This window comes from Arachis stenosperma, chromosome 2 (genome assembly GCF_014773155.1).
Source record: "Arachis stenosperma cultivar V10309 chromosome 2, arast.V10309.gnm1.PFL2, whole genome shotgun sequence".
Taxonomy (NCBI): domain Eukaryota; kingdom Viridiplantae; phylum Streptophyta; class Magnoliopsida; order Fabales; family Fabaceae; genus Arachis; species Arachis stenosperma.
This window is the reverse complement of record NC_080378.1, coordinates 119,117,745-119,133,838: the sequence shown is the minus strand read 5'-3', so window position 1 is coordinate 119,133,838 and position 16,094 is coordinate 119,117,745.

Below are 16,094 nucleotides of genomic sequence, written 5' to 3'. Positions count from 1 at the left end.
GCCACAAGTATCTAATATAATCATCTGATTTGATATATTAGTTCCCTTTCAAGTTTATAATTGTGAAAGATCAGATATACATACATGACTTTTAGAAAGCTTTATGAACTAATTGATTTGGATATCAATTATTATAGTGTGTATATATAGTAGCATGAATAATAATAATGAATATCAACAACTGATAAGGGGAAAGAAAAAGAGAACCTCATAGAATGATGTACGAGAAAATCTTCATAAATTGCTGGAAAACGACACACTATCCATTCATAAACAAAAAGAAATTGCAAATACACATGCTGATCTATCTTGATAGTGAGATAATAATAAGAAAATAATATAAAACTAATTATAAATTAAATTACTTAGAACTTGCTTGGAGCTGTCTATGCTTTCTTAGGCACTAACCCTCAAAACCTTAGTTTATAATTGTTATATGTTATTATTCTAGCTAAAAGGAAATATACTACAAACACACAAATAAAATACACAAAAAAAAAGCAACAGAGTACATAATTTCAATTTTAAAATATTTATTAATTATCACTTGGTGGCGATTCTCCAACAAAGCCAATTAATAAGGGTGGAAATTCAGGTGCAGTCGACTTCACATGAAGTTGATAGCTGAGAGCTGTTAGATAAAAATTTAATTAAATTAGTCAAATCATTTAACCGCTCTCAATTATCAACTTTACGTAATCGATTACACCTGAGTTTTTACCATTAATGAGAATAATTGTGATTAAAAATTATCATAAGCCTTTTTCATTAATTATTAATAATGCAAGCTTCTGATTTCCATAATCCAATTATTATATGATGATGTTACTTAAGTATCTTTCATGGTAATAATGAAGTATGTATGTATCTTTCATGGATACTCTATAATTTATTATAGTGAACTTAAAAGTTATTATTATATTAATGTTAGTGCTATCTATCTATCTTTCCATTGAGAAACCATTTTCCCTACTAGCTAGTTCCTTTCTTGGGATAGATAACAATAATAATTACATCTTCAATAATGTCACCATCTTATATCCCTTTATAAATTAGCAATCTATGATACTTAAGCTTTGTCTTTTGTAACAATTTAAATATTGGAACAATGTGGAAATTAACGAGCACACATATCACAATTCACAAAGTAGGTTGAATCTAGAACTGTGTTAGGCAAATTCTACTTTAATATCTTTATTTTTTTTATTTTTTCCTCTTGGTGGTGATCACTTTTGTTATTGAATTCCAACTTTCTAAAAGATACATGCATTTGTTTAACTTATATAGGGCCCCGGGACTTCAATTTAAATTTAAATAAAAGTGTGGTGGGGTTCCATGAAAATTGTCACTGTTAGTTATTAAGCGCTTAAGCCTAGAAAATAATAAACACATGGCATTATCTTATTTCACAAAGAAAATAAAAAAATAAAAATAAAATAAAATTAGGGGGCGGGAGTGTTCAGTTGTCTTGGTGCTACCACACAAATTAATAAATTAAGTAAAATTTCTCAAATAAATGAATTACTTATGAAGCTTAGTTTACATCTGTGTATAGTATAATCTAAAAGACATAAAATTAACATAAAAGTTAAAAACACAATACACTACAGCGATTTATATAAAGATTAGCGACAGTTTTTAACCGTTGCAAAATATGAATTATCAGCGGTTCAAAAACCGTTGCAGCATAGAGTGTGGACATTTAATTTTGCGATAGTTTTATAATTAATAGAGATTAATTTTGATTATTGAAAAATTTTATATAGTTATCCAATTAAATTTTTGCATTTAAATATTTTTGTGTAATTTTTTTTATGTTGACCGTCCATAAAAATTAAAATCTAATTAATATTATTTCAATAATAAAAACAGATGAAATGAAAAAAAAAAAAACTATATCTAAAATCAAGTACTATATATATCTAGCTAGAATTTTATTTGAAGGCTAAGAAAAAGGAACACAAGGTAGGGATGGGATCTTTCAACCAATGTATGCGTTGTGTTGTTCAAAAATTAGAAGCTATAATGTTGTGTTGTTGACATAATTAGAAATTTCAACAACCATATTATATATATGGCTTTAATAATATTGTTGATATAATTACATCATTATTACTTGTTTGAAACCCCTCATTGTTTTGCTAACTAATAATAACGTTATCTCCTTCCTTCTCTCTCCCCAGTTTGTTACAAAATCACAAGCTAGAAAGTTGAATTAATATTATTGAATATATCATTGCATGAATTCATAACTAACATACATTTGTCGGTTGCTTCAGTTTAAAATCTTACTTTGATGCGATTGTTATTAGCTGGGAATCTCTCTCTCTATTTTGTATACTAGAGTATAATTAGAACAATTAAAATTAATTAGTATCATTTATATTTATATAATATATTTGTATATTTATAAAATTTTATATTTTTATTGTTTTGATATTTTTAGTATCTATATATACCTTTGTATATTATATCTTTAGATATATTCAATAATATATTCTTTAAATTACTCTTTTACTTTTAACATGATATCAAGAGTATAGATTTTTTATCTCTCTATAAAAATTTGTTTATAGTCTCTTTGTTTTTTTTTTTTGCAGTGTTCTTTGTCCCCATTTTTCGATCCTTTTCCGACGCTTTAGTTAGTCACCTTCGTGTTCGACTCGTCGTCCCGATTCCAACGCATCCAGAATCGTTGTCAAAAATTGCCGCACACGCCGTCACACACTGCCTGAAGCTCGTTGTCCGCTTCAGGTTCTTCCTCCCTCCAGCTGCCTCCAGCACCATTGTATCCACGCACAGGACCATAGCACACCACGTGTCACGGCGGATCCACTTCAACTCACGTCCCTTTCGACCCGGCCCGCCTCCCTGACCCGCAGGTCACCTCATCTTGTCTTGTCAGCGCTGACGCGTTTTCCCTCCTTTTATCATGCGTTGCCACGTGTCCTTCCCTGCTGACGTGGTAGCTGACGTGACAAATAGTGGGACCCTTGCTAAGATTTTTGGTTGAACTCTTTCCAATTCTGTCATCTATTTTTTTATTTTCTGCCTCAAATTTATAGTTTCTTCTCTTTTTCGCCTCTATTTTTGTTATTATGAAAAAACTGGATATTTTTCAGCCTATTCCTATTATCCTTAATGGATTTAACTATGCTCATTCGGTTGAAGCTATGCGAGAATTGCTTAAAGGACAAAAATTATATATAGCGCTATGTGACTGGTGATGTTGTTTGTTCTATTAAGCCAACTGTGACTAAAAAATCAAAAGATGGACCTCCAAATCTAAGGAGGATATTGAGAAAGACTTTGCGAAGAGATTGGAATATTAGGATTGTAAAAATCATCAGATATCACTTGGTTTTGCAACACTTCTACTCCAAACATTCATTTACAGTTAAGGCATTTTGAAACTGCTAAAGAGGTATGGGATCATTTAGCAAAGTATTACACTATTTCTGATCTCTTCCATAAGTACCAACTGTTAAAGGAGCTTCATAGCCTTAAACAAGAACGTGGACAAGCGCTTTTTTTATTTTCTTGCTTAGATAAAAATTATTTGGGATCAATTGACCTCTTGTCAGCCTGTTCTTAAAGATTCCACCGATGCTAAGTCATATGAGAATTATCAGAATCGAACACGTCTTGTACAGTTTCTTATGGCACTTACTGATGACTATGAGCCATTTAGAGCTTCTCTTCTTCATCAAAATTCCTTTCCTACTCTTGAAAATTCTCTTCCTCGTCTTAAGTTTGAAGAAATATGCTTAGGGTTGACTCGCTCTAAGAGTGAATCTGTCTTTGCTGCCATAGACAGAAAGAGTAAATTTTGTCGAAACTGTAACTATTCTAGGAACTCCTTCTCAGACTGTCCTTCTATTGAATGTCGTACATGCAAACGGAAAGGTCAGATTGGCTCCAATTACCCAAAACTGTTCTGCCATTATTGTAAGATCTCGAGTCACTTGATTACTACCTCTCCTACTCGAACACCACGTTCAGATCAGAACATGTATCATTCTCGTCCCAACAACTCTCCAAATGTGCATGCTTCTGCTGCTGCTGCTATTGAATCCACCAACTCTTCCTCTCTAAACCCACCTTCTATCTCTCCATCCGACATTGAATCTCTTCTTAAGCTACTTCTCTCTTTTTCTAGTAATACCTCTGCTACTCTTTTCACCCCTCCAAGTAATTCTAAATGGTATTTTAATTCTATTTGTTTAATCACATGTCTCATTTGCGTCATCTTTTTTCATTGTTGTCCACCACTACAAATGTACCTTCTATCAACATTGCTAATGGTTCCCTTTTGCATACGACACATACGGGATTTATTTCGCAGTCAAATATTAATCTTCCTGATACTTATTTTATTCTAAAATTAAACTTTAATCTTATCTCTATCGGTCAACTTGTTGAACTTAGTTTTGATATCAATTTCTCTATTTCTGGTTGTCGTGTGCAGGATCGTCGGATGGAAAAGATCATTGGGACTGGCTATAAGGTCATAAGATTGTTTGAGCTCGAGAATCTTCATGTTTCCTCTATGTCAAACCTCTGTGCTGTTTTCTCTCCATCTACTATTCACTTGTGGCACCGCCGTCTTGCCCACAGCTCCTTAGAAAAATTGGGCTCTCTTATGTCTACGGGTGTTTTAGGTCAAGTTCATAATGAGTAGGGATATTAATGGATTGGATCCGTCCGCATATTCGCGGTATTTATCCGAATCCGATCCTAAAATTGCGGATATGGATCTGATCCAGAAGGCTATCAGATCAGATAGGATTGCGGATTTTATGTAAGTATCCGCATATCCGCGTATCCGCAAAAATAAATAAATAAATAAGTAAATATTTTTTTCTGTTTTATTTCAACTAATAATTATCATATATATTGTATTATTTTATTTTTATTATTTAAGAAAATATGTTCAATATTATTTTAAAAGTAAACATGTTTAAAAGAGTAGAAAAGGAGATTTTATTGATTTTTTCAAATAAAAATAAGCTTTTAAAAAGTATTTTTATGTTTTGCGGATATATCCGACATCCGATCCGATTCGATGATTTTAGGCGGATGGAATCGAGATTTTTGCCATATCCAATTCACATTCATCCCTAATAATGAGTTTTTTTTATTGCATTTCTTGTCAAACTGCAAAACAACATGCCTTATCTTTTCATAATAATTCCTCTCTTGCTTACTCTCCTTTTGATCTTATTTATTCTGATGTTTGGGGCCCCACTCCCACCGCTTCTATGAAAGGGGTTCGATACTTTGTAGTCTTTATTGATGATTATTTACGTTTTACTTGGGTTTATTTGATAACTAATCGTTATGAGCTGCCTCAGATTTATATTAACTTTGTCACTATGATTAGAACTCAGTTTTTCAAGGTCATTAAGATCTTCAGACGCGATAATGCTATGGAATATCATGACTCCAAACTTTTAAATTTTCTCGCTGAACAGGATTCTTTGTTTGAGTTTTCTTGTCCTGGTACCTCTCAACAAAATGACAGAGCTGAATACAAACACTGTTACATTCTTGACTCTGTTCATGCAATGCTTATTTCTTCTTCCTGTCCTAAGTGTACTTGGGGCGAAATTGTTCTCATTGTTGTTCATGTTATCAATAGATTCCCTTCTTCTATCCTTGATAACACTACTCCCTTTGAGCATTTTTATCATAATTTTTTTTATTATAACTCTCTTAATGTCTTTGGTTGTGTCTATTTTGTCCTTATTTAGCCTTATGAACATAATAAACTTCGACCTCGGATTCATATATCTTGTCAAATTGTATTCTGGGAGCATCACATGTTCTCTAGTTTTTTCTCTTTTGAGTCCATTCTTTCTACTTAGTCACCGTTTTTTACTAACCCCAATATTGATTTTTTTTAGTGATGATACTCAAGTCAATCCCTCGAGCCCCTTCCTCTTCTATCTTGTTCATCTCCCGAAGATTCTAGACCGGACGATGCTCCTACTCTTGCTGTCATGCTTTCTTCTTCCACTCGTTCTTCTAGGGTAAGAAATCTATCTCTTCATCTTCTTGATTATCATTGTTTTTCTACTATTATTCATCATCATGAACCTAAGTCATTCTAAGGAGCCTCCACAAATTTAAGTTGGCAGCAAACAATGCAAGAAAAAATTCAGGCACTTGAAAAAATACACACTTGGAACTTGGTTGATCCTTATTCTGATCAAGAAATTGTGGGTAGTAGATGGGTATACAAATTCAAGACTCACTCCGATGGTTCTATTAACTGTTAAAAGGTACGAATGGTTGCTTAAAATTGTACAAAAAAGTATAGTATTGATTATGAAGAGACTTTTGCTCCTGTTGCTTGTCTCATATCTGTTCGAGATCTCCTTATCATTGTTGCGATAAAAAATGGTCTCTCAGTCAGATGAATGTGAAGAATGTATTTTTTAATGGAGATTTGAAAAAGAATGTCTATATAAAATCACCTCCGGGATATCCTTGTCTTTCTAGCAAAGTCTGTCTCTTTCGCAAGGCACTTTATGGTCTTAAGCAAGCTCCTCGTGAATGGTTTGATAAATTCAACACCACTATATGCGATCTCGGTTTCACTTGCAGCCATCATGAGAATTCTCTCTTAATTCGTAAAAGTAAACGTGGAGTTGTTCTTCTACTTTTGTATATTGATGACATGATCATTATTGAAAATGTTGTTGATGGTATCTCTGATCTCAATGCCTCCCTTCACCATACTTTTGAGATGAAAGATCTTAGTTCTCTTAGTTATTTTCTTAGTTTAGAAGTCATATCCACATATGACAATATCTATCTCTCTCAAGCTAAGTATGCTTTGGATATTCTTACTCGAGGCAGAATTATAGATAGTCGCACTAAGTCTACTCCCCTTGAGCCTAATGTTCGATTTACCCCTATGGATGGCATTATTTTAAATAATCCTACTCTTTATCGACAGTTAGTTGGAGAACTCGTCTACTTAACTGTCACACGATCAGACATCGCTTATCAAGTTTATGTTCTTAGCCAGTTCTTGTTAGCTCCTTGTACTACTCACTATGCGACAGTTCTTCGCATTCTATGCTACATCAAAGTCACCTTATTGTATGGCTTTTATTTTTCTACCCATTCATCTTTATCCCTTCAAACATATTTAGATGCTGATTGGGATGGTGATCCCACTGATCGTCATTCTACTATTGATTATTGTTTATTTCTTGGTGACTCTCTCATTTCCTGGCGACTTAAGAAGCAAACATTCACTGCTTGATCAAGCACAAAAGTTGAATATCGTGCTCTTGCTGACACCACTGCTCAGGTTGTCTCGATTCATTGGCTTTTCGAAGACTTGGGTGCTCTTCAGATGTTTTTGTGACAACCGTAGTGCTATTCAGATTGTCCATAATGATGTCTTTCATGAATGTACCAAACACATTGAGATTGATTATTACTTTGTTCGGCAACATCTCCTTATTGATGCTGTTCGTCTCATAGCTGTTGGAACTCTAGATCAGACTGTTGATATCTTTACAAAGGCGCATCATCCTACTCATTTTTGGACTCTAGTATCCAAACTCAAGATAGTATCATTAGCTCCCACTTGAGTTTGAGGAGGATATTAGAGTATAATAGGATCAATTAAGATCAATTAGTATCATTTATATTTATATAGCATATATGTATATTTATTATAAGATTCTATGCTTTTATTGTTTTAATTTTTTTAATACCTATATATACCTTTGTATATTGTATTTTTAGACACACTCAATAATATATTTTTAAGACCACTCTCTTGTTTCTAACATATATAATTCATGCATGCATGTTAAGGAAAAGCAAATATTTAGAAGATCCATATTCTAATTATGTGTCATTAATTAGTTCAATATTTCTCATCATATGATGAGGTAGCTAGTTAATTCATAATGATTTAGAGATATAAACACTTATGTTGCTATCTTCTATCAGCTTAAGTTTTGAAAGAAGTGATTTTATCATGACATATTTTTAAAATTCTATATTCTAAAGATTTAGAATTCAATTCTTGATAAACTCTAAAAATAAAAATAAAATATAGAAGACTGATAAAAAAAAATTATATGAAAAATCAAACAAATTTAAAAGAAATTTTCAGTTATTAAGACTTGTTAAAAATATAACTATTTATATTGTCACCCCTTATAAGTTTAATCCAAAAAAAAAGGTGATTTCATGACAATCATTTATTTACCAGGCAAGATGAATGTTATGTTAAAAGTATACAAACTAAATCATAATTTGTGTTGCATATTATATTTCCTTCTTCTAAGAATCATGAAGTAGGAGAAAGAAATGGTATGGAAGGCAAAAGATATTAAAAAAAAAAGTTAGAGATATAATTATTTAAAAAATTTTTGTTATCAATTTTTAAATTTTGGAGATAAATAATTTTAAATATAATATTAGGATTTTTATTAGTACTGTTGAAATTAAAAAATAGTACATAAATTTTTTTAATAGTTTCATAAAGATTTAGCTAAAAGAATGCATTTCTTAAAGAGATTTGTTAATAATAAGATAATAATAAAAGATTTTGAAATTTTTTATTTATTCATTACTTTGAAAATATAAAAAACATATCTTTTTAATAACTTTTAATAAAATATCTTTTTAATATTCTCAATGAATATACTCTTAAAATATTTATTAACGATATTCTTAATCTCTCAATTAATAAAAAATGATGAGGTGGCTAGTTTAGATTATGACACTAATCAATGTAAAGAAGTCAACAGCAAGGTGTAGAAAAAAAGGACGGGCATGGTTGGAAAACATGAAAAGGAGTATTTGAATAAAACGTTGAAAATAATTATAATAAAAATTAATTAATAATTTTAAGCTAAAAAATAGTTTACAAGCGAAAACAGTAGTTTGAAATTTATGATTAAATTAAAAGCTTATTATTTTTAAATTTTAATGATTTACTATTTTGTTCCTAAACCATATTAAATAATATAGACAATTATTTCATACTCATTTTTATGATTGTATCACTAAAAAATTATTTTCCATATATTTCAAACGTAATATATTATCTTACAATCACTTTTCAACGGAAATATCTAATATAAATTGTTATATAATTAATTATTTTAATAAAAATTATCAAAATAACCAAATACACCCGTACCAAACATGACTTTGATCTTATCCTCAAACATGCATGCTAGAAGATTTGTTGACTAATAAGCTTTTATCGTTAACCCACAATTTTGGAGCAGTGACACAGACACTTCTATCGTTTTTGATTGATAGATTGATAGGAATCACTTTAATAAAGATATTAATTTTTTTTTTAAAATATTTATATATGTTATATTATTATTGAATATTTTTATTAAATTAATTAATAATTTATTTTTTATTATAAATTAAAATAAAATTAGTTTATTATAATAATAATAATAATAAATTCAATTGTCTATATTATAATTATTGGATTCGATTTAATTCGATCGAATTATATTATTTAAATCGAATATTTTTAAATTTTTTGATAAAAAAATAATTATATTTTTAATTTTTTTATTTTTAGATATTTAAATTTCTAAAATTTTAAAAATATAATTAAATTTCTAAAAAAAATTGGATTTATTGTTCTTATTATAAAAAAAATTAATTTTATTCTAATTTATTAAAAATTTAAAAATAACCAATTCATTAATACATATAATAATAATTTAATAATAATACGATACGTAAATGTTTTTATAAAAAGACGTTTTACTCGATTACTATGAGAGAGAATTAACAAATCATGCATTTTTTTTAATATTTCATAAATATATAAATTTAAAAATAACCCAATTGGGTTTCGTTACGTATGGTTGCACACACTATGCTACTGACTATATAAGAAGGGATTGGATTGAATTGAATTAGTACCAATAAATAATAAATAAATCAGGCCCCCCACCCCCACTATGTGCACCATGCTTTATTCTCTCTTATTTTATTTTATTTTTCTATAAAAACTTAATATGACACCAATTATATATCCTATTAGAAATAAAGTGCAATATCCATTTTTTTTAGGATTTGTAGTAGTTATAATAATATTATCCATTAATAAAAGCTTCACAACAAATAAATAAAAATTGAAGCAAAATTATTTTCATAAATTTCAGAGTTTTATCAATAAATAAAATGAGATAAATAAATGGCGTATTTTAGTTAAAAAAATCCTTTGAAAGACATTTTTGAATTTTATATGTTCTTTATATAGAAAAAACCTACACATATATACAATTTTACAATATATGAACAAATTCTATGGCCGGCCACCTTAATATTACTCTCATGAGAGATTTTAATTATACAATATACATACATACATAATGTAGTTATTTCTTTTATCATGTGATGGAATAATGGATATATATTTTAGTAAAAAGAAATTTATTTTGATTTTTAAAAATTCCTTTTGTCAATGTCAGAATTTTTTAAGACCTATGTATTTTTGATGGTTTATTTTTAAAATTACAAACAACATTTTTATAAAAAGGAGAACATTAAGGAACCTACGAGGCTAATTTAGATATGAGTAGGTTGTGTGAGCCCAAAAATAAATAAATAAAAAATAAAAAAGTGTTGAAAATAGACAAGATTTGAAAGGTAGCTGGTGTAGGTGGTAGTATTAGCCCTACCCCTTACAAGTGTGCACCCACTTTTGTTGGGGATACACCATTAATTGGGAAGGTCCCCATTGCCATGAATGCAAGAAAAAATGGAAATAAAAACAAATTGGAATAAGCAATCAATCCGATCCACAATTTTCTCTTTCATTCTTCCTAATATATATACATCTTAGCTGGCTTAGCTAGCTAGCTAGCCAGTCACCTCCTACTTAAATCTTAAATTAAATTATATATGTTGTTTCTTAATTTTTTTTTATTAACAAAATATTTTTCTATAATATATAAACTTATAATCTCATATATATATATATATATATATATATATATATATATATATATATATATATATATATATATATATATATATATATATAATATTTTTGAATATATAATTACCCAGTAAAATTAATCTCCAAAAATTTTAACAATGAATATTTTAATATTAAAAAAATTAATATACACATCAATTTCTAGTAAATATTTTCATCAATTAAAATAGTCTTCAGTTTACTTTTTGGCGTGACTCAATAATTAAAACTGCTGAATTGACACATTAATTTATACATGTAGCTGTTAAGTATCCATGTTTGTGAGGACAACAAAACAATATCTGAAAAATAGTGAAACAGGTCATTTTAGTGCATAATCCGAAACGTTGCAGTCTAATTATAGTTCAAATTCTTCATCCCTAAAACTCTGTTTATAAACCCTAGTTCATTTCCAATATCATTAAGTAAAGAAAGTTCATATTTTTCGAATTATCGAAAAAAAAGACACTGTGAATTCAGTTGTAGTGATTTTAGACACAATAATAACAATCTAAGAAAAATTAAATTTACTACAAAACAACACCCAAAATACTTATACGATTTGTATGCAATAATTTCTATTTCAAAAATTCCTAAAAATCCAGGTAGATCATTTTTTAGATCCCACTATAAAAAGTAAACAATTATAGGATTTTATTAGTTTACATTCTACTAATATTTGTTATGAATAATGTGATTGTATGATCAGCAAAAAAAACTTTTACAAATTCTTTACATGAGTGATTAGTCAACTTGAATTATGATCATGTGAACGATGTTGTCATGGGTGATAGAGAGATTTTTGCTAATGTTACATATATGACTAATCTCCGAATCTCTTTTTATACGAAGTAATTCACTTTCCAACTCAAAAGTCATAGGATTAAACTAGCATATAGCCTTATAATTCAAATATTCTAAACCTTCAAATAGAGTTTGCAGGTCAAAAAAGCAGGTTAATATCCATCTTAAAAAATTTGTTAACTTTTTTATCAATATATAAAAAAAATCACTTGTTATCCTTTACAAAATATCCACCATGATAAAAAAAAAAATAGAAACTACGAATTTCTTCATCTATCTACAAAAATAAATACTTATAATCAACTCAAGATTTAATAATAATTAACTAAAGTTAGAACTATGGCACAATATAATAATTATTAGTGTCCCTAGCTATTTTATTTAGACTCTCACTCAATCATTAAATCTAAGTATGAGTGATAGATACTAAAAAGTTCACAATTCCGCTGAGTTGTAAACACTTTTTTAATTGACACCATTTTAATACCAGTATAAAAATATATAAGATCTACTAAAACAATATTCAGTTAAAAGTAAATTTATTTTTCAAATCACACTCGTTTTTCAAATCTCTCTTTAAATCAAATCAAAATCAAATTTAAAAAATAAAAAATAAAAAATAAAAATCCAATCAGGCCTCCTATGAAAACATAATAAAACTAGACACTAAACCCTAATTAACAAACTCACAAATAAATCTCCTAAAAATCTATTATCAAATTCATAATTTGTACTGATGAAATCCAACAAAATTATCAATTAAGCACTAACAAATTCACAGATAAAAAATCTTTAAAAATCCTCTACAAAACTTTCTAATTAAACCTCCTATCAAGATGTAATAAACTCATCATTTACATTATTATTGATTAACCCAACAAAATTTCTAAGCAAACACTAATAAACCCACAAATCAAACCCTACAAAACCTTCTAACAAAATTTTGAATAATTAAATTCCAACTAAACCCTCAATTGAATCCCAATAAAACTCAAAAAACAAATTTTAACATACATAGAAAATCATACATTTAGAAAACCTACCATCAAACTCATAGTTTACATTATTGATCAAACTCAAATAAATTTCTTCGAATTATTGATCAAACCCAACTTAACCACAAATCAAACCCTAATAAACTAAAAAATTAAAGGCTAATAAATTCACAAATCAAATACTGTAAAAACCTCAATCAAACACTAAATCAAAATCCTATATGAAAAATTTACAATGGTTTAATTAGAAGAATAAGGATGAAGGAGAAATAAGATGAAAAGAATAAAAAATGACAAGAGCTTGATAATATAACAACAATGTTGCTTTCAATTTGAACAATTAAAATTGAATATAGACAAAAATACTAAAAAATAAAAACAAGTTGAATGTTTCTTATTATTATTTAGCAAGCATATAATATTTCATAACCGAAATTGGCCTTATTTTCCTTTTTTTTTTAATAAATGAAATACGTAATTAATTAATAATAATTATATTTTTTTATGAGTGTCAATGGTGTTTACTATTTTTTTATGAGTCCTGTCACGAGTTACAAAATGAACATCACCCAACATCAAATTTTGGAGTTCACCAAGGATCGAACTCTTGACCTTTTAGATCTAGAGCTCTAATAGTATGTCATGATACCACTCATCCCAAAAATTTCAGCTAATGATTATATCTCTAATACTCCCTAAACCTTCATTGTACACATGGTACAAATATTCTATTGGCTCCTCGTACTTTCCCTAATAATTATATATGAGATAAACTTCTCGTATTGTAACAATTATTTATGAGTAATGCTATTTATATCCAATTTCTTTTATAAATTAAATCCAACCAAATTATATAATAAAACTTAGAATAATGTGATTCATACTTAATTTTTGTTGATATTAAACTAACTTAATTAATAAAAAAATTTGGATGTGTAGTATTATTCATTATTTATCTGCTTTGGCTGAATAATGTTTTGAGTTTGAGTAATAATAAAACATGTTTTTGTCACCACAATTAAAAACAAAGGCACAAGGGTGAGGGAAGGACAAGTGAAAACAATAGCAAAAGATGAAGTTCAATGAACTTGACCATGTCCATGGCAATCTATATATCAGATATAGTATCTTGACTCTAGAATATTTGGACCCTCAAATATACAGTGACAGTGATCAAACTCATCATCACAGTCAATGGCAAAAAAGGTAGCCATGCCTCAGAAAATTGGGTGATAATTTTGAGGGACTGAAGTCTTTTGGATTTTTTTATTTTATCGTTTAAAACCCTAATATAGATTTATTGTAATTGATATATATAAAATAGATATAATACTATAACTAATTACAAGATGACATTGTTGTGGAGTATATACACAATTTTAATGAGTGATACTAGGAAATTAATTTTTTCAGTTAATATGTATTAATTTTTTAAAATTATTTTAAATTTTGAATTTTAAATTATAAATTCTTAATCTTGCATATTAAATTATAAAGCTAAATCCTAAAATTGATTAATTAAAAGTTAATTTCTTAAAATTTTTCAATTTTAATACATTAACATTTTTTAAAATTGTGTTTAACTCATTTAAAGACAATAATAAAGCAATTATTTCACTTTTTTTTGGTGAGTTTGATTAAATTCAATTGAATTGATAGAATTTGGTTCAATTAATAACAACTTTAAACTAGCTAATTGATGATTAAAATATTGAATTTTTGGTTAGACCGGTCGAGTATTTCGGTTCAATCAATCGAGTCGAACCGGTCATTAACTATGGTTTAGTTACCAATCTTTTAACTATAGTTTAGTTAAGTGATGAAGTAGACAAGTTAAGTAAGAGCTAATATTCTTCACATGTGGTGTGGAAATGGAGAAGAAGAAGAAGAGCATATAGAAATAAGAGTGGGGTTAGAGGTTATAAGTAGGTGCATTATGGGACCCATAACTTTTGTAGCAATATTAGGGTTCTTTTGTACTCTACTTTGGTCTTTTACTCAATTCTGCTGAGACCCCAAGTCATGATCCAAAGCCAATAATAATAGTTTGCGTCTCCAAAAGGGTATCCTTTCTTTCTTCCACCAAAGAGAATCACAAATTGGAGATAGATCATATCCCAAGAAAACATTGCACCCTCAACACTCGTCTTCTTTTTATTTTGTTTTCTAGTTATTTAAAAGCATGGGTCCACCCTTTAAATAATAATAATAATAATAATAATAATAATAAAGATAAAAATATATTTTTTATTTTTAAAATTTTACAAAAATTTTAAAAATATTCTTAAGTTTTATTTTATTTTAATTTTATTTTATAAATTTTCGATTTGTATCAAATATATATCTGACGGCTAAATAACATTTTCTCAAGAACAACTCTCAACACAAAGTAAATTAAGCATAATTGTCATGCATTATTGTTAGATTGGTCGTAAATTTTTTGAAAATTTAACCATTAAAAATATATTTGATACAAATCAAAAACTTTTAAGACAAAATTAAAACAAAATAAAACTTAAAAATATTTTTTTAATTTTTACCATATTTTAAAAACAAAAAATATATTTTACCCTAATAATAATTACTCTGTGCCACCCCTATAGTGGGGAGAAAAAAAACAATCTCATGGCCACACTACTATAATATATGTTGTATGTAGATATACTTCAATGCTGCTGAATTTTGAATTTATTATTTGATAGCGAAACGAAATTTTGAAATTCAATTTCTATATAGCGCCATTATTTTTTGTTTTGATTTCTCAAAGGTTATATATATAATTAATTATATATACACCACATGCTTCTTATTATAAAATTCAAAATAATTTAGACATGTAACCCTACTCATCAAAATTGGTCCCTGATTTGAAAATTTTGAATAAAAATATTCGTCGGTATGCATTGGTAATATAATTTGTTTCTATATTTTTTTTTTCCCTGATGATGGAACTTGCTGGATCCTAGTTTTGATGATTGAATTGAAGCATGAGAGTTATTATATACTTGGTGCTATTTCTACACCTTTTGCATTCTCTTATCCTGGCCACTTATATTGTCACAGGACCTCACTAGAGAGATAATGAACTAGACAATAAATTATTTATACAATATATATAATAGATTATTGAGTTATAAAATAAACATTTAAATTAGACAATAAATTATTTGTACAATATGTATAATATGCTATTGAGTTATAAAATGAACATTCTCCATACTATCTAAAAAAACCATCCGAGTACTAAGGATAATAAACATCTTCTCCAAAAATTAAATTAATTTTAGGGTTCACCAAAAATC